At 38.2% G+C, this 17401-nt stretch overlaps 1 protein-coding gene across 1 annotated transcript in view; it reads right to left on the bottom strand.

The window, feature by feature from the left end:
- Positions 1 to 17401, bottom strand: part of LOC131973446 (teneurin-3) — a 752262-nt gene that overhangs the window by 358028 nt on the left and 376833 nt on the right. Inside the window, exon 3 of the mRNA XM_059335452.1 lies at positions 17114 to 17166. The gene's annotated coding sequence lies outside the window, so the exon portion shown is untranslated. The remainder of the gene's footprint in view (positions 1 to 17113; positions 17167 to 17401) is intronic.

The following is a 17401-nucleotide window of genomic DNA, read 5'->3' as shown; positions in this document are numbered from 1 at the left end:
TCAAATTTCCGTGAAACTGACACGGATTTTGCTACAATGCAAGTTAATGACAGTCATATCCCGTGGCTATTGGTTTGTTCCAAGTCACGTGACTTTCAAGGTCCCAGCAGTCAGAACAAAAAACATGGCGGAAAGTTCTCTCATTTTTAGTGAAAAATCAATATTTTGACTTAGTTTCTGCATAAAAATGGATTTTGATCACATTTCTAGCGAGAAATATATGTTTTATTTTCTAAATCTTCACTCAGTGAATGTACATTATCACTTTGTGGTGAAGATCTCGCCAGAAAAATATGACTAGAAAAATAATCATTAACTTGCATTGTAGCGAAATCCGTGTCAGTTTCACGGAAATTTGAGCGATTCCGTGGCTATTCCACGGATTTTGAGTTAAGCGAAATCCGTGGCTATTTCACGGATTTCTGTGAGATCATGTTGGATGTTACACATGTCCTTATTCTCGCAATATAGCTTTTATTTTTAAACTTTTCTATCGTGATTTTTCTATTTAAATTTATGAATAAACGTTTAATGTAGTCCTTATTTAGTTGTTTTTGTCCCACTAATGAATTAAATGCTGACTCATCTATATTTAACACATTAGATTTTTTATATCCTTTAAAATAAAGAGGGCTTCGCGACCCCCGTGGATCTTTGGCGCCCCCCCTGTTGGGAATCACTGTTCTAGTTGATACCTGTACCAGTATGTTAGGGTATGGGTAGCTTTAAGGTTGAGACCACGACAGCCTCTGAAAAAAGATTTTAAATATCATGATTTTGGAGGCTTTAGTTTGGGATTTCACAAAAGCAATCACATAAAATCACAGCTTCTCCAAACATGGTGACCTTTTATTAAATGTTGGTAGATACCAAAGGAAAGGAGAAAAATTCTTTCCCTTTTATCTTGTGTCACTTTGTTCTCTATCTTTTTAATCCTTTTTAAAATGTTACCTTTGCTTTGGAGGTGAGGAGCTTTAAATATGTAAAATATAATTTCATAAGATGCTGATGATGCAAAATTATGTAAATATAACTCAAAGAAACACAAACACATTTTCAGCATAGTTGATGACAACAGGATTACAAAATGATCAATTGCAGCTTTTTTAAAGTATCTGTCTGCTTTTTTTTGCATTCTTTTATCCGTTTTCCAATTTATCAGGAAATAAAGGCTGAAAGAGGAAAAGTGAGAGGAACTGGACGGGGTGTGTTTTCTTTTTCCTTTTATTGTCACATTTCACCTTGAAATTGCACTTCTCCTTGAACAAGGCGTCACCCCTTTTGAACTTCATATGTCACCTCCAACTGAAGACAAAGAGGCCTTGACAAAAGCTGGATGGAGTATTTCTCTGAAAAATCCCTTTTGATAGCTTCGGTTTCTCCAAAAAACAATGTTAACGGTGGCACTACACATACAGTCCTGAAAATAATCACCTTCACTGGTGGTGAAACTCAGTCAAACCCTCAATGAAGGCTGACCAAGCTCACTGTAGGGCCATAACCACTGACACTGCTTAACTGGCTTCCAGTGGCCAAGTTTAGCTCCATTTCAACAGTCTCAGGGGACCACTTGATCAAGTTACTCAATAAAGCGCCACGTGTATCAGTATCCTACAATGAGGGCTGTGACAGAACATCAGTATCTGAGGAGTTGGGAGTGGGACCGGTCCGGAAAATTGGATAATCGGAGTGTGGCAGAAATGCTTTACAGCTTTAACTGAGTATAACTGTGTGACATTTTATGATCTACAGTTACTCTCGAATGCAGTGGTTCCCAAATTTTTTGTTGAGGGACCCACATTTTTACCATTGTAAACTTTGGCAACCCCCCCATTGTCCATTGCTTCTATGAAGCACAAGCACATGAAACTCAATGTGACTTTCATGGTACCCTCTCTTTTTCTTTTTAAGATATTCAGCATTTTCGTCTCGCTGACGCTTCGCCATTTTTCCATTAGCTCTGTGTTTCTGTTGTTTGGTGAGGTTACCGCTAGGTGAGGTTACCTGTGTATACTGCAGGAGGGATGTTACACATGTTCTTATTCCCGCGATATAGCCTTTATTTTTAAACTTTTCTATTGTGATTTTTCTATTTAAATAAATGAATAAACATTTAATGTAGCTCTTATTTAGTTGTTTTTCTCCCACTAATGAAATAAATGCTGACTCGTCTATATTTACACATTAGATTTATCACATCCCTTAAAATCAAGAGGGCTTCGGGACCCCCCGTGGATCTTTGCCGCCCCCCAAGAGTAAGTGCCGTGGGTTCAGTTTGAGTCCATTAGGATGCAAGTTCTTCTAGGTTGTGCGAGCAGTCAGTGCGATACTTATCGTAGTCATCTGTGTAGATCAAGCGTGAAGGTGTTAAGTAAAGAGTTGGTCTTCAGTCTCATAGCAGATCGGATGGAGATTGGAAGTTTGTTCCACCACTACAGAGGAGAAGAGTCTGGTTTGAAACGCAGAGGCCTTCAGCGGTGGAGGAGCCAGACGCCTTTCACTCGAAGAGCGTAGTGGGCGGGAGGGTTTGTGGACCTGAACAAAGGAGTTCAGATAAGCTCTCCTGGGCAGGTTGAAGACTAGACGTGCTGCCTTGTTCTGGATCAACTGCAGAGGCTTGGTGGTGCAGCAGGAAGACCTGCCAGTAGAGAGTTGCAGTAGTCTAAACGGGATAACACAAGGGCCTGAACCAGGAGTTGTGTGGAATGCTCGGTCAGATAGGGTCTGATTTTCCTGATGTTGTACTGGGCGAATCGACAAGATCGGGCAATTGAGGACACATGAACCTTGAATGTCAGTTGGTCATCAATCATGACACCCAAGTTCCATGCAGAGCTTGAGGGCACAAATTGCATGGATCCAAGCTGAAGATTGATAGGCTGATATAAGGTGGGACGGGGTTGGATAATGAGGAGCTCCGTCTTTGAGAGGTTAGGAAAGGAACAGCTGGGTATCATCGGCGTAAAAATGGTATGAGAAGCCATGATTGTGCCAAGTTTTGTGGTGTAAATTGAGAAGAGAAGGGGGCCTAGCACTGATCCTTGAGGCACCCCAGTGGAAAGGTTTTATAGTTTGGACACTTCTCCCTTCCAAGATACTTTTAAAGATCTCCCTGCTAGGTAAGACTCGAACCATCAGAGGGCAGCACCTGAAATACCAAGTTCTGTGAGTGAAGAGAGGAAGATTTGGTGGTTAACATTGTCGAAAGCTGCAGAGAGGTCCAGCAACAATAGAGCTGATGATTGACCAGCTGCTCGAGCCAAACACAGTGATTCTGTAACAGACTGGAGTGCAGTCTCAGTAGAGTAATCCTGATTGAAGCCAGACTGATTTGGATCGTACAGGTTGTTCTCGGAAAGGAACCCGGAGACTTGGTTGAAGACTGTGTGCTCCAGAATTTTTGAAAGGAACATACAACTATTGACTTCTGGTAGGAGATGCCCAACTATCTGACCCATTCATCTCTCTAATAGTGGTGTTGCCTTTTAGACATTTTTTTTCAGTGCCATCAGAGTAGAACGGTGATAGAAATTGACAGATTTTATTAGTGGAAGTAAAATCAAGAGCAGGATGCTTGACTATTTTTTAAAAAGATTTTACTCATTACCATCAGAGCTGCATAAAAAAATATATCTTGATTACATGAGACTTGACACTTATGTTCTCCTACTATTCTCTGCTCTGCTGCTCTCATTCTGTCTTCTCTCTGTAAAGGACACATGGCAGACAATGAGAAATAATAGTTCATTTTAATTAAATACTTTAATGTACAAAAGGAACTCTTCAGATAATTGGAATTCTGATATGACATAAAAAAGTGAATTGACACAGACTGTCCTTATTTCTCCTCACTGCACTCTTCTGCCCTGCTCTCTATAGAACACATGTGGCAGACAAGTGGAGATACTAGTTCATACAAACCATTTAGGTTATTCAACTATTCCGATAGTATTTCTGATATTAACTAGAAATAAAGTATTCACTTCTTGAATGGGTTGGTTGAAATGGTATTTTTCCCTCTGAAGAGTTTTTTGGTTCTTCTGTTGGTTGTACATTTCACCACACAGCAGCTTTAAGCCATTTTTCTGCTGTTTGCTTGCAGGCAGAATTGACGAGAAGGCTTCTTCATTCAGTATAAAGTCAATGGAGAAAGATGATTGGTTTCCCCTCTAGTGGGGGTGGGACTTAAATCCCCTCCATCTGTGATGTATTCAAGTGCACTCACTAAAAAGAATATTTCATTCAGAAACAGTAAAATGCATACACACACACACACACACACACACACACACACACACATATATATACACACACACACTCATATATATATATATATATATATGATATATGATATGTAATACAGTTATTAAAGACCAATTACTTTTTTTTTTTTTTAAATGTATCAATGTATCAGTGACATTGTGACATTGTTTTTTCCCCACACTGGATTATGAAAAGAGCTGGCTTTTATATGGATTCTGTTTTACTGTGGTAGAAATGTATTTGTCTAATCTATAAGCTATTTGCTGTTTCAATAAAGTAGTACTAATAGTTTTTGAGTTGATGTTTTGAGAACCACAAACTAAATCTTGTTTACCTTCATTGTGTTGAGGTGTTTTATGAGTAAGAAATGCATTTAACACAGGTGTTTAAGACATGAACCATGCGTTTTGGTGAGAAATAATGAATATCAACAAAAATGTTGCCATGGCTCAGCTCAAGACCGTCATCGCAGTCACAGAGGCTGAGGACGGGAGGACTTACCAGGAATTAATAAATTAAAACTCTGTCTTTTTCACCACATATCTGCTCTTCATTCATGGTTCATGGCCACAAAGACAAAGGCATGCTATTCAGATTCTTGAAGGATTTCTGCAATTTTCTGTACACCAGAGGTTGTGATTTTTTTTTAAAATTAAAAAGCAAAAAAAAGGAGAAATTATAACCAGCTAACCCTAAAACCAACCATCATCTACATTAAGCTTTCTCAGCAAATTTGGACATCTGACAGCGGGCACTGCAGCATTTGCATCATGTCAACACTGGTGATTCTGCTTGTATTTACTCATTGTATTTGACAACTACTACTTTAAACAAGCATAAGTAATAATCAAGCATCACTTTATTTTTCTTTTGTGTGATATTGTTTCTCAAACACAAACAACAGCAGGCCTATATCACACTTTGGCCAAAGGAAAAACACAAGATATTTCTTTTTTAATCATGGTGAGCTTTTTTGCTGAGGAAAACTGCTTTGGAATATAGTGGTAGCTTTTTGAAAGTGGACACAATAACATGGACACCTGTGCAGTGTAATGAAATCATAATAAAATTATGAAAACGCAGTAGTCCTGAAATAAATATTACCTCTGCAAAAAAAAAAAATGTTCAATTTCAATTGGAGCTAAAATGAGTATGTAGAAGAAAAACAGATGAGAGGAAATAACGAATGAGAGTCGGAGAGAAAAGACAAGAAAGTTCAAGAAGAGGTGACGAGAATAATAAAGAAGCGTGGAAAACAAAACAGGAAAGTAGAGGAGAAAGAGAGCTTAAAATAAGAATAAGAATACGATGAAGGATGGAAGTGAAGTAAAGGAGAGAGGGAGTTGGAAAAAGAGGATGAATAAAAGATGGAAGATGAAAAGGTTAGGCGAAGAAGAACAGGAAGGTGGGGTTAGACAAGTGAGGGAGAAATAAGGCAGGACTTCACTATGTACATTACAAAAAGAAATGAAAGGAAATAAATGGAGATGAAATGAGATGAAGAGAAGACCAGAAAAGGGTAACACTGTACAATAACCATCATTTATAAATAGTAAACACATAATTTATTAATGTTTAAAAAACTAAATAATGTATAAATGGTAACTAGATGGGATATTAATGTACGTTTATAGTGACTTTCCCATTAAACCAATTAATTATAATTAATAGTTTATTAATAGTTTTAGTTGCACTCATAACATTTTTAACACCATATTAAGGATTATAATAATTTTTGAAATGATTCATATACCTTTAAGAAATTGGTTGAAAAAATGTAAAGATTAAATATGTACAGCACTTTGTAAATGGTTAATAATTGGTCTATAAACCATCTATAAACATTACATAGGTGGTTATTGTAATTGTAATTGTAATTGTTATTGTATTGTAAGTGTTACCAAGATAAGGAAACATGACGAGAAAAGGACTAAGGAGAGAAGAAAGGGAGACAAAGAAGGCAGTGTAAGATATAGAAATAATGCAAAAACAAAGTGAAATAAGTAAGCAATAAGCAAGGAAGTGTAGCCACAGAGAACTGGTGATGACTGAAGACAAGAGATGGAGAGGAAGGGAAGCAGTGGAGCATGGGTAATGTGTTGGCAGAAAGTGTGTGTGTGTGTGTGTGTGTGTGTGTGTGTGTGTGTGAGAGAGCGAGAGAGAGAGAGAGAGAGAGAGAGAGAGAGAGAGAGAGAGAGAGAGAGAGCAGAAGGCTTGTAAATGTTGGATGAGAGAAGTATACATCGCACTGTGACTCACTGGAGCTGCCCCAGCACTTGTGAGGGCAAGTGCTTTACACAGACACACTCTCTCTCTCTCTGTGTCTCTGTCTCCCTCTCCCTCTCCCTCTCCCTCTCCCCCTCTCTCTCTCTCTCTCTCTCTCTCATGCACACACACACATACACACACTCACATTACCATTTTTATGAAGACTGCTTACCATCCCCTACAGTGGCGGTTGTACACAGGGGCCTACAGGGGCCACTGCCCCTGTGAAGAAGCCCTTGGCCCCTGCTGTGGCCCCTGTGTCAAATTAAAACAACCTGGTCTCACAGGAATCCGTGAAATAGCCACGGATATGCTTAACTCAAAATCCGTGGAATAGCCACGGAATAACTCAAATTTCCGTGAGACTGACACGGATTTCGCTACAATGCAAGTTAATGACAGTCATATCCCGTGAATCTGTGGCTATTTCACGGATTCCTGTGAGACCATGTTGAATTAAAAATGAAATAATCAATTCATAACGATGAACGACGGAACAATTCTTACCTATTTTTTGTACACAAAAGGAACCCAGAATGTGTACATTGGATTATAGTTTAATTGTGCAATAAAAGCTTGTGAATATATAAAAAAGATAATTATCACTGTACTGCACTTTCAAAATAAAAAAACTAATTGCACACAAAAATGAGAAATGTCATTGTGGTACAAAAGTAATTGATACAATGTATTTGTATCTTCCAAATATACTGAAATGAGATTTTTAAATTACCTAAAATAAAAGGTTTGAATGCTTAAATATCATCTTTGCCGGTTTTTTTTTATTGTGCTTTATTAAAAACTGGCCCCTCCTTGGCCTCCACAGTAAGATTGGTCCAGAACTACCACTGATCCCCTAACCTGAATAATGCATGTATCTTAAACTTTACCCCTAATCCACCTCCTTAAATTTCAAAATAACAGGGTCAATTTTAAATTAATTTCATGAAACAAACTAATAAAACAACAATGTATTATATATTTTAAGTCCTGAAAATAAATCTACTTCTACTTTTTTTAAATTTACTACATGGGGAACAATATTTTTTAGTTTTATAGAATTTTTATTTTAATTCAATATAGAATCTTTTAAGTTGAAAATACACTTTGATTTCATGCCCATTTTTGATTTCATAATGTTACTATTTTAACTTTACCCCAAATCCACTTCCTTAAATGATAACTTGAATAATTGAATACTGACCCTGTTATTTTGAAATAATTACCTTTAACAGTGAGAAAAAGTATTTTTTACAAAAAATAAATGCAAAACACGGTGCCAGTGCATTTTACAGTGGAGTAATGTATTTGAAAAAGAAAAAATGTAAGAAATACTGTTTTGGCTGATACATTTACGGTGTTTCATTGTTACTGAAACTGAATTAACTTATTTATCATTTTACGGTCTTTTACTGTCATGGTTTAGCAGTTTTTCACCATAAAATCTACAGACATTTTTTTACAGTGGACCTGTCCTTTCCAAAGTGTGCTTTTTACGTGCTGGCATTCATACCAGTCCAATATGATAATTATAACATTATCTATGCATGTTAATGTAGTTGAAAGTGCAAGTTGAATATCTTTTTAAAACAGACCTAAAACATGTTGTGTTCATATGTTGGCATTAGAGTGAAACCAGTTTAAGACTTGGCTGTCACAGTGTTGCATTGAGGAGCTCTGTTGCAAAACAAGCAATTTGACAACTTCTTGTTTTACATTTCAATCATCATTATAATGTTTACCATATGTGATCTGAACAATAACATTATTTCATTTAATCTCAATAATAGGAGTGTTAATGAGTTCCATCACTACCTTACCTGTATAAAAAAACAGTGTGTTTTAGTCTATACAGACAGAAGTATACATACATACACACAGACAAAAATACATCGAGAGAAAACAGCTGCAATAACAAGTCATCTTAGGTAAAAGTACAGTGTAATCTAAAATGATGGATTGGGATCATCAAGGCAGCAGTATGTCTCTGCAGCTGGCTTTGGGGAGTTTTTTTCAACTACCTGCAGTAGAAGAGGCAGTACTCCACAGCAGAAAAACACAAATTAAACTAAACAACAGACTTATCCTTGAAGTGATATTCCAATTTAAATGTATATTTTCCAAGCCTCTTGAGGCTTCAAGCTACATGTAGCTTTAAAATGTTTTTAGACACTCCTCTACTTCTATCTAAATCCATCAAATCAGTATGTTACACTCATAATCATGACTCACATGAGCCTGCCGGTGCATTCGCTGGTTTTAACCCTTTAGACTCCATGAAAGCACCTGCACATTTCTTCTTCATGACGTGAAGACATGAAAATGAAGCAACGTCGAGCCTTCAGCCTTCAGCTTCCCTCTAAAGTTCTGGCTTGAAACTCCATGCCAGATTTTTTTGGGATTATATTTGGCCAAGTAAAACCAGAGATAATGTCAAATATATTTAGTATAAAAATATAGAACTATATATATATATATATATAAATTATCTGTCCATGCAGCAAGATAATTTCCCTCAGATTTAGTGTTTTTATCTTGTTTTTAGACACTGTTTTTTCTTTTGCAGTGTGGTAAATAGACTCATTTTTTTAGCGTTTTTGTAGTCTTTGTGACCTCTCAAAGCACTGAAACCTACAGAGGCTGCTCAACACACATTTGTGTTGTGTGTGTGAACTGTTGTTCAGTTGGTAGATCGGTCGCCCATTGATTGGTTTGATCCCTGACCATGGCAGCCTACATGTTTGTGTATCCTAGGGCGAGATACAACCCCCCCCCCCCCGACAGTGATGCTGCAAACAGGCCACACAATTGACACAGCCGCCCTGTCAGCTTTGCACTGCAAATAAGTGGCGTCTAAAAACAAGATAAAAACACTAAATCTGAGGGAAATGATCTTGCTGCATGGACAGATAATTTCACTTGACAAGATTTCTTAAATTAAGATTGTTAAATCTAGAAATAAGCATGTTGAATGCTTAAAATAAGAAATTAACTCTTAAAACAAGATAAATTAAAGCTGCAAGAACTGGCCCGAAAGAGTGCACTGCAAATTATTTGTTTCTTACCAAGATAAAAAAAAATATCGATTTACAAGTGTTAGATAATTTATCTTGTTTTAAGAGTTATTTTCTTATTTTAAGTGTTCAACATGCTTATTTCTAGATTTAATAATCTTAATTTAAGACATCTTGTCAAGTGAAATTATTTGTCCATGCAGCAAGATCATTTCCCTCAGATTAAGTGTTTTTATCTTGTTTTTAGATAGCATTTTTTGTAGTGTGCGGTCTATATAAACTATTCTATTCATAGAGACAAACGAAACTGGAGGTTTTGACCAATCTGCATCCTGTGAAGAGCTACCGGCAGCTGCGTGTTTGTGACGTATCAGGTTAGGTAATGCATCACTATATTGCAGTAATTTTCAGTTATTCAGTCTATTTACAGTTTAGGAGTTATTTTCTGCTCATGTAAATGTGCAGTATGACATGCATCTCTCTTTCCTCCCCCACTGTTTCTTGTGAACACAGCACACCATTCAAGTATAGTGCTATTTTTCTTCCCCTGGTTGGGCAGGTAAAATATTTATGTGTTGTGAGTGTTTTAACCTCTGGCTGACCCCAGAGCAGCATTACATGGGGCTTCTTGGAAAGTTCCCAGGGTGGAAAGACACTGTAAAGACACACTGTACAGAGGACGAGAGAGTGGCTGCAATTTCTGACATGTCCTTAGGTTTTGAATGATACTGTATATGAGTGTGTCCCAACCTTTTTTGAGCCACGGAACATATTTTACGTGAGAAAAATCACATGGTGTACCACCAAATAAAAATGTCACAAAAAGTATTTATCATGAAATACAATGAAAATCTAGTCTCAATTTACTTTGTGTGAAACCTGGGCCTGTTGACTTGAACACAAAGCTGATATTCTTGCAGGATTTGAAGAAAGACAAACACGAAGATCTTCAGCAGCTCTGCGTTTCTCTCTTTTCTTAGTCTTTATATTAGTCATGCTTGAAAAGCCCAGCTCGCATAGATAGGTTGTGGAGAAAGGGAGAAGAGCTGAAACTTCTTTGTTTCCCAGAATGGGGAACTCCTTGGCAGAAGTCAGCCAAAAACTGTCTAAGGTAGATCAGCAAAGCTCAGCTTTAGACCGCTGTTTTGTCTCAGTTCAGTTATTTCTTCCTGCGCCTGCAAAGTCATGTCCCTTCAACTGCAGTTGAGCTATATGGGTTCCTAACCCAGTCAGGGCAATCAGTTGAAAGTGAAGGGAAAGAACAGGACAACTTCTGCTCAAGACTTTGCAGATGTTTACCTATCTTAGCACTTGATATCTTGCTAACGTTAGCCAGTGATCGATAGCGTGCTAGCGTTAGCAAGACCAATACCGACTTGGTGCCATTAAGAGAGACCAACTAAAATACGTATGATTCATTTATTTGATTTGTTTAACTGCATTGTGATTGATACAGGCGGGCTAGCACACCGGAAACCTGCTCTGGTCGAAAAACCTTGTTAAGTGTGTTTGGGAATCACTGCTGTATATGGTGAATATGTCAGAAGAGGGAGTTTGATTCATAGGTGAAGCATAGGCATGGAATATAAAAGTAAGGTGATTCTTAGACCGTCCATGAATTCTAGAGACTAAGAAAAAACCCAGATACAAAGTCATACATGAGTAACGTCTCTTTCCGTTTTTATCTGCCTGTGTTTTGCATATGCTTGCCTTAATTTGAGCCAGCCAAGCGAAGCTGTCAGTGCACAAAGTGCCACTTTTTGCTGCCATTTTCTGTCTTTGTTTTCCCTTTTTCCATTCCCTTGTCAGTATCTCTCATGTCTCACCCACCGATTTACTGTTCTATTGACAGGTGATAATTTTACACCCCAGCACTTGTTTATCTGCTACTTACATGATTGAGTAATAGCTGGGGAAGAGCAAGGTTCCCTAACAGCTTAATTATGTCCTCTGTCACATTGTTTAAGGAAAATAAACCAAACAGTGTCTTCCTCTTCACTTGATTTATTCTCTTTTCCTGTGCTCTGTGGTCCTATGTGTTGTTGTAACAAAAGTGCCTGCATTAATACTGAAATGCACGAAACAATAAAACATACAGCATTGTCTTCTAGGAATAAAAAGATAAAAACTTAAGGGTTTTTTGTAATTTGAAGTAACAATAGTTGTCACAAAAATTGCTTTTCAGGATAAGTTATGTTCTAAAAAGTACTATGGGCTTTGGTTAATAAATGGTTGTGTTGTTTAGTTTACTGCTTTGAAGTTTTATTCACATGAGAACTCCTGCTTTAAACTGATATGGCAAGTGTTGCAGGGTACATGTTTGAGAGCCTGAATTCTGGAACTTCAAGTACATTAGATAAAGCATATTTGAAATTTATAAAACTTGACCGAAAGTCAAGGAAAAACACTTTAAAGTGATAAATAAAATTTACTTCTCAAAAAAAACCATTTGGTTTTGAGGTGGACCAATGTTCCTTTTGTCATAGTGAAAATGAAACTCTGGAACATCTGTTTGTCTTCTGCCTATCACAAAATGTTTTTGGTGTGACATAAAAAAATTGGATTTCTTTAAAAATTAATAATGTATGGCCATTTGAATTAGATCTTTTTTATATATGAATCATTTAGACTTATCTGTTTCAGACCCCATACACATAATAATACTTTTGAGTAAATATCATATTCATTGTGCAAAGTGCAGAAATTCTAAGCCTTCCTTCTCTGGTTTTATTAATGAATTTAAATTATTTTTCTTATCCCTTAAAAAGGTAAAAAGCAAATACGCCATTAAATTAAGTCTGGACTTTGCCCGTCTCCTGATGTTCTGAATTATAACATTTTTTTTAAATCATTATTTTGCTGTTCTGATTTTTGTACCAAATGCCTGATATTATGTGTCTTTTTGTTTCTTGAAACCCCTAATCCCTTTTTTTTTGCACTTGTATTGTGCACAATTTTCATTTGCATTATTACTATTATTATCGTCATTGCTATTTTGTATTTTTAAATGTTCAATAAAAAATAAAAAAAAATGTTTGAGAGCCTGCATCAAGGCAACGTGGTGGGACAAAATGAGTGCATCCACCTCCCATAATTAACATCCCATCACATCTTTCAGTTAAATTGGAATTCTGCGGCCATGCCTTGCTAAAGGGAACATTGACAATACTTATTACGGGATGAATAGTGCTACACATTACTACCCCATTCATGACCAGTTGAAATAATTATAAATATGTGTGACAGTAAATTTTACAAACACAAGGATCTTTATCACTTAAAAAACAGAGAAATCATCATAGCACATTTTGTTTATTGTTTGCTACCATATATTGAACCTTAAATGATCAAACAATCGGGGCTGAAATTACCACATGCATAAGCATGGTAATGCATGTTAAATGTGAGATGTGCATGCTATTCTCAGCTCATTATGCACTGATGCATGTAACTGTTCAGGGCTGCCATCTCTCACACACTACCCATAATACTCACACACTTAACTCTTCATCACTGGCATGCAACACATCCATTTTCTGACGCAATGAAAATCACATTTATAACTGATGGCATCGTGATGCAAATGAGCACACTGGAAGAACACAGATAGTCAAGACAGTATAGCACATTACTGCAAAACAATGTGATGAAAGAACAATTCTAAATGCTGGTCAAGTCAGCTTGGATTTTGATGAACGTCTCTTCATACTGTTTATGGTACTGTGATGGCCACACCTGCAGGTAGTGAAGGGACAATGAAGCTTCGTGAAGCATTTGCTTTATTTACAGAGCCCACTAGATGGCGCTCTTTGTTCAACAATGGCTGAAACCACACTCCATTAGCATTGCTTAAGTCTTTTGTGTTTAAACCAAGACCGCCATCTAGTGGGGTCAAAAAACTAAAGCAAATGCTTCATGAAGCTTCAGTGTCCCTTCACTACCTGCAGTCAAACAGTACAACGGTTGTAACTCTTTGTTTCATTTACTTTTAGTTACCTTTTGATCTTATAAAGGGTGTTTCCACTACAGTCCAAAACCCCTAATGAGGCGGGTCTCGCTCGCCGAAACGCACCTAATTTGAATATGAGCTGTCCAGAGCGGCCTTGCACGGGACATTTTTTTGTTCCTGTAGAAGAGCAGGGTCGTTTTTTCTCCCCTGAAAAAAGCCTGGTTACTGATTTTATAGATCGTTATGCAGGATGTGACGTAGTACTCACACAGCCAGCTACGCATTGTTGCCAACTTAGCGACTTTGTTGCTATATTGAGCCACTTTTCAGACCCCCTTAGCAACTATTTTTCACAAAAGCAACTGGCGACAAATTTTTCTGGTGTTATTGGAGACTTTTGGAGACTCTTTCTTACTTTTCTTAATGAGCCACAGGGCCAGTGGCTCATCTTAACGAGCAGTTAAGAAGAGTAAGAATGAGTGGAAGCAGCACAGTCCTCCTGCAGCAGTCTTTCCCAGCTGCAGAGCCGGAGAGGTTGTTACATTTACATTTAGTCATTTAGCAGACTTACAGGAAGAATAAAAGCAAACAATCAAGGTATACTGCAATAAGAGCTATTAGTGCATCAATAAGTGCTGGTGACAATTCTTTGAGGAGTAGAATTATCGAGTGGTCTAGGAGAGAAGATGCTCTCTGAAGAGATGGGTCTTCAGGAGTTTTTTAAAGGTAGAGAGGGACGTCCCTGCTCTGGTAGGAACTGGTAGTGTGTTCCACCAGCGGGGAACAAGAAGTGCAAAGAGTCTGGATTGCCTTGGACCAACAGGGGGCAGAGCCAGGCGCCGTTCATTGGAAGAGCGCAGCAGTCGTGAGGTAGCATATGTCTGAATCAGGGCATTCAAGTAGGTAGGAGCAGTACTGGAGACAACTTTGTAGGCCAGCATTAGAGATTTGAATGTGATGCTTTGGGCTGCAACAGGTAGCCAGTGGAGCTCAATGAGCAGCGGAGTGACATGTGACCTTTTTGGCTGGTTGTAGACCAGGCGCGCCGCCGCGTTCTGGATCATCTGAAGCGGTTTTGTTGTGCAGGCTGGCAGGCCTGTCAGGAGGGCGTTACAGTAGTCAAGTTTTGAGATGACAACAGCTTGTGTCAGGAGTTGAGTGGCATGTTGAGTTAGGTAAGGTCTGATTTTTCTGTTGATAACCCCTTAGCATCCAGTCTGCAAATTGCTAAGAGGCTAACAGTTAGCTCTGTCGCAGGACAGTGTGTATGTGCTGCTGCTGCAGGAGGTGTTCACTTAGTGATCTGTTTGTGTACAACAAGCACCAGACACTCTGCACAGTTAGCGATGCCGTTTAATTCACTATCACTATGTTTATGATCAGCGGAGACCCTGTACATAATTAGCCATGCTGCTTTGTTTATGATCAGCTGCTGACATTGTGCACAGTTAGCGACAGCGGCTGGAGAAGTTGGCCCAAGACCGAGACAACTAGGCAGGTAGGCGTGAGTAAGTAAGTAAAAGTTATATGTTGTAGCATTCGCTTCTCACCATTGGATTAATCCTCTTGCTCCAAAACTCCTGGCTTCAACCCGATGGTCCTTCTCCGACGTCTGCCGGCAACCAGGAAGTAAAGCCGCACTTAATTTGGGTTTTGGTTGACAAAATTTTATTTCCAAAAAACTAATTATTTTGTTTATTTATTGGGTACCTGAAGATGACCATTTTTGGTTGAAAGAAAGAGACTATTTTTTGGTGTTTTGGTTGTTTGAAATTTGGGTTGATTTTGGGACACTGAATTGTACAATACACAGTGTTGAATTGCATATTATTGTGTGTGTTTTTTTCATGCTCTCCATTAAGCCCAATGTTGCAATATTACAACATTTCTGTAAAAACTTACTAAAACATAAGGCCTCCTACAACATCTGAATGGCTGATTTTTTTGATTTTTTTTTTGCGTTTTTCTATATTTGGGTTTTACAGGGTTAATGGGTCTCCTTTGGAAATGGTCATATTTGATTTCTGGTTGTTAGTAGGGAACATGCATGGGTAGGCATGGGTACTGTGTAAGTTTGAAAAATCAAAACACAAAAGAAAAATTGTCAGATTAACTCTGACTGGCACTGTCAAACTGAATTCACCTTATTGCCATGAAATTTAACAAAACAACCAGGTCACATGACCAACATCTAAAAATCAACACTTAACAATCTGTAGCTCTGATTAGACCTTGGACACAGTTGCAGTCAGAGCCTCTGGTCAGAATAAAGTGACCAGCTAGCTCACATTGAAGAAGCCCCATGTTCACTCAGAGTCCATTGAGCAACATGTCAGGAAGCAGAGTTGTAGAACTACTGTGGAGTTTTTAGCATGGAGTGGGACAGCAGGGCTCGGCCACAGAGGACAGTCATATGCAAATGTGTCAGACCTCAGGGCCTGTGCCTGTGTGTGTGTGTGTGTGTGTGTGTGTGTGTGTGTGTGTTAAAAGTGTCAGGGGCTGAGATTGCAGTGTGCAGGCGGACCATTGACGCATGTCCAAACCTCGGCCACTGTCTCTCTCATCTCAGACACACACACACACACACACACACACACACACACACGCACGCACTGGTCTCTGACACATCCCTGAGGCCGATCAGTCCATTGTACAGGCTCTCCAGTGAGCCATAGCTTTTACATATATTAAAATGAGCCTTGGGTAGAGAGCTACCCCTGAAGACCTGCTCCTCTCAGTCCACCGTACACACACAGACACACTTAGGACACACAGTATATACACACATGCTGGAAAGCAGCAGCGTTCTGTGTTTGTGAAGACAGGAGTGTTGAGAAGGCAGCAGACCATATCTGAGGCAACACTGGTCTCCTTCTTTTTAGCTAAAACTTTCCTCCTTCCTGAGGTTCTTTTACTTTATTCACCCCTGAGATCCCAAAAGAAAGAATTTGGACTTTCCCTGGGACCGAGACTACTTACAGACACTATTACTTTTACCATAAGAGCCAACTGCAAAAGCAGTCCAACAAGACTTATGATGGGAAGTGAAAACTTGAAACATAAAAGTGACATAAAAGCCAAACTCAAGCTACAATATAGCTTGGCAACCGTAACTCACATCTATGTAGTCAAGAGAACAGAGGTGAAAAATGAACAGGTTTAGGATAAGGATATGACTTTCTTTTAAAGCATTAAAAAGCCACTTTAAAAGTTGTGGCGTTGTCATCTTTGATGACAGCCTATTATATATAATAATATATATAAATAACACATAAAAAAATTACTTTTATAGTTGGGAAAAGTTACTTCGTTTTTTCATACAAAAACATTGGAAAATCTTCACAACATCCGTTTTCTTTTCACTGTAAGACGTTCTGAGTTGAGTTGGCCTCAACCGACCCAATGACATATGAGTTGCTCAGTAGCAAAAAAAAAAAAAAAAAACGAGACAAAGTGTGAAACTGGGATGGAGAGCAGAAAGTGTGAGAGAGGCATCAATGCCAACTAGCTAACTATTGAATCATTTTTCAGTTGGTTGACTTGTCCTTTTGACACCAGTGGACACTTGCAATTAAATCAATATATCAAGATAAGAGATTAGAAAAAAAAGAGCACTTACCAGAAATGGCTGTCTCCAGTGATGGCTTGAATTCAGCTATTTCACTTGACGACCTAAAAGTGGAATAGCAGAATTAAAAAAAAAATAATGAATGAATACTGAATAAACAGAAACATGTAATCAAAATGTATCACAGTGAAAAGAAGAGTGTGCTCAGAAAAGATTTCTACAATGCATCTCATCACCCAGTGTACACAAGAACTGAAGACTGAAAAACAAGAGGAAGCACTTCGATACAAGATATTTAACAATCATTTATCTATTCACAAGACTCAAAGAAGACTCAAT

The sequence above is a fragment of the Centropristis striata genome, chromosome 1 (assembly GCF_030273125.1).
Source record: "Centropristis striata isolate RG_2023a ecotype Rhode Island chromosome 1, C.striata_1.0, whole genome shotgun sequence".
In the NCBI taxonomy this organism is placed as follows: Eukaryota; Metazoa; Chordata; class Actinopteri; order Perciformes; family Serranidae; genus Centropristis; species Centropristis striata.
The sequence above is the reverse complement of the archived record's forward strand: the minus strand, read 5'-3'. Positions and strand labels throughout refer to the sequence as shown.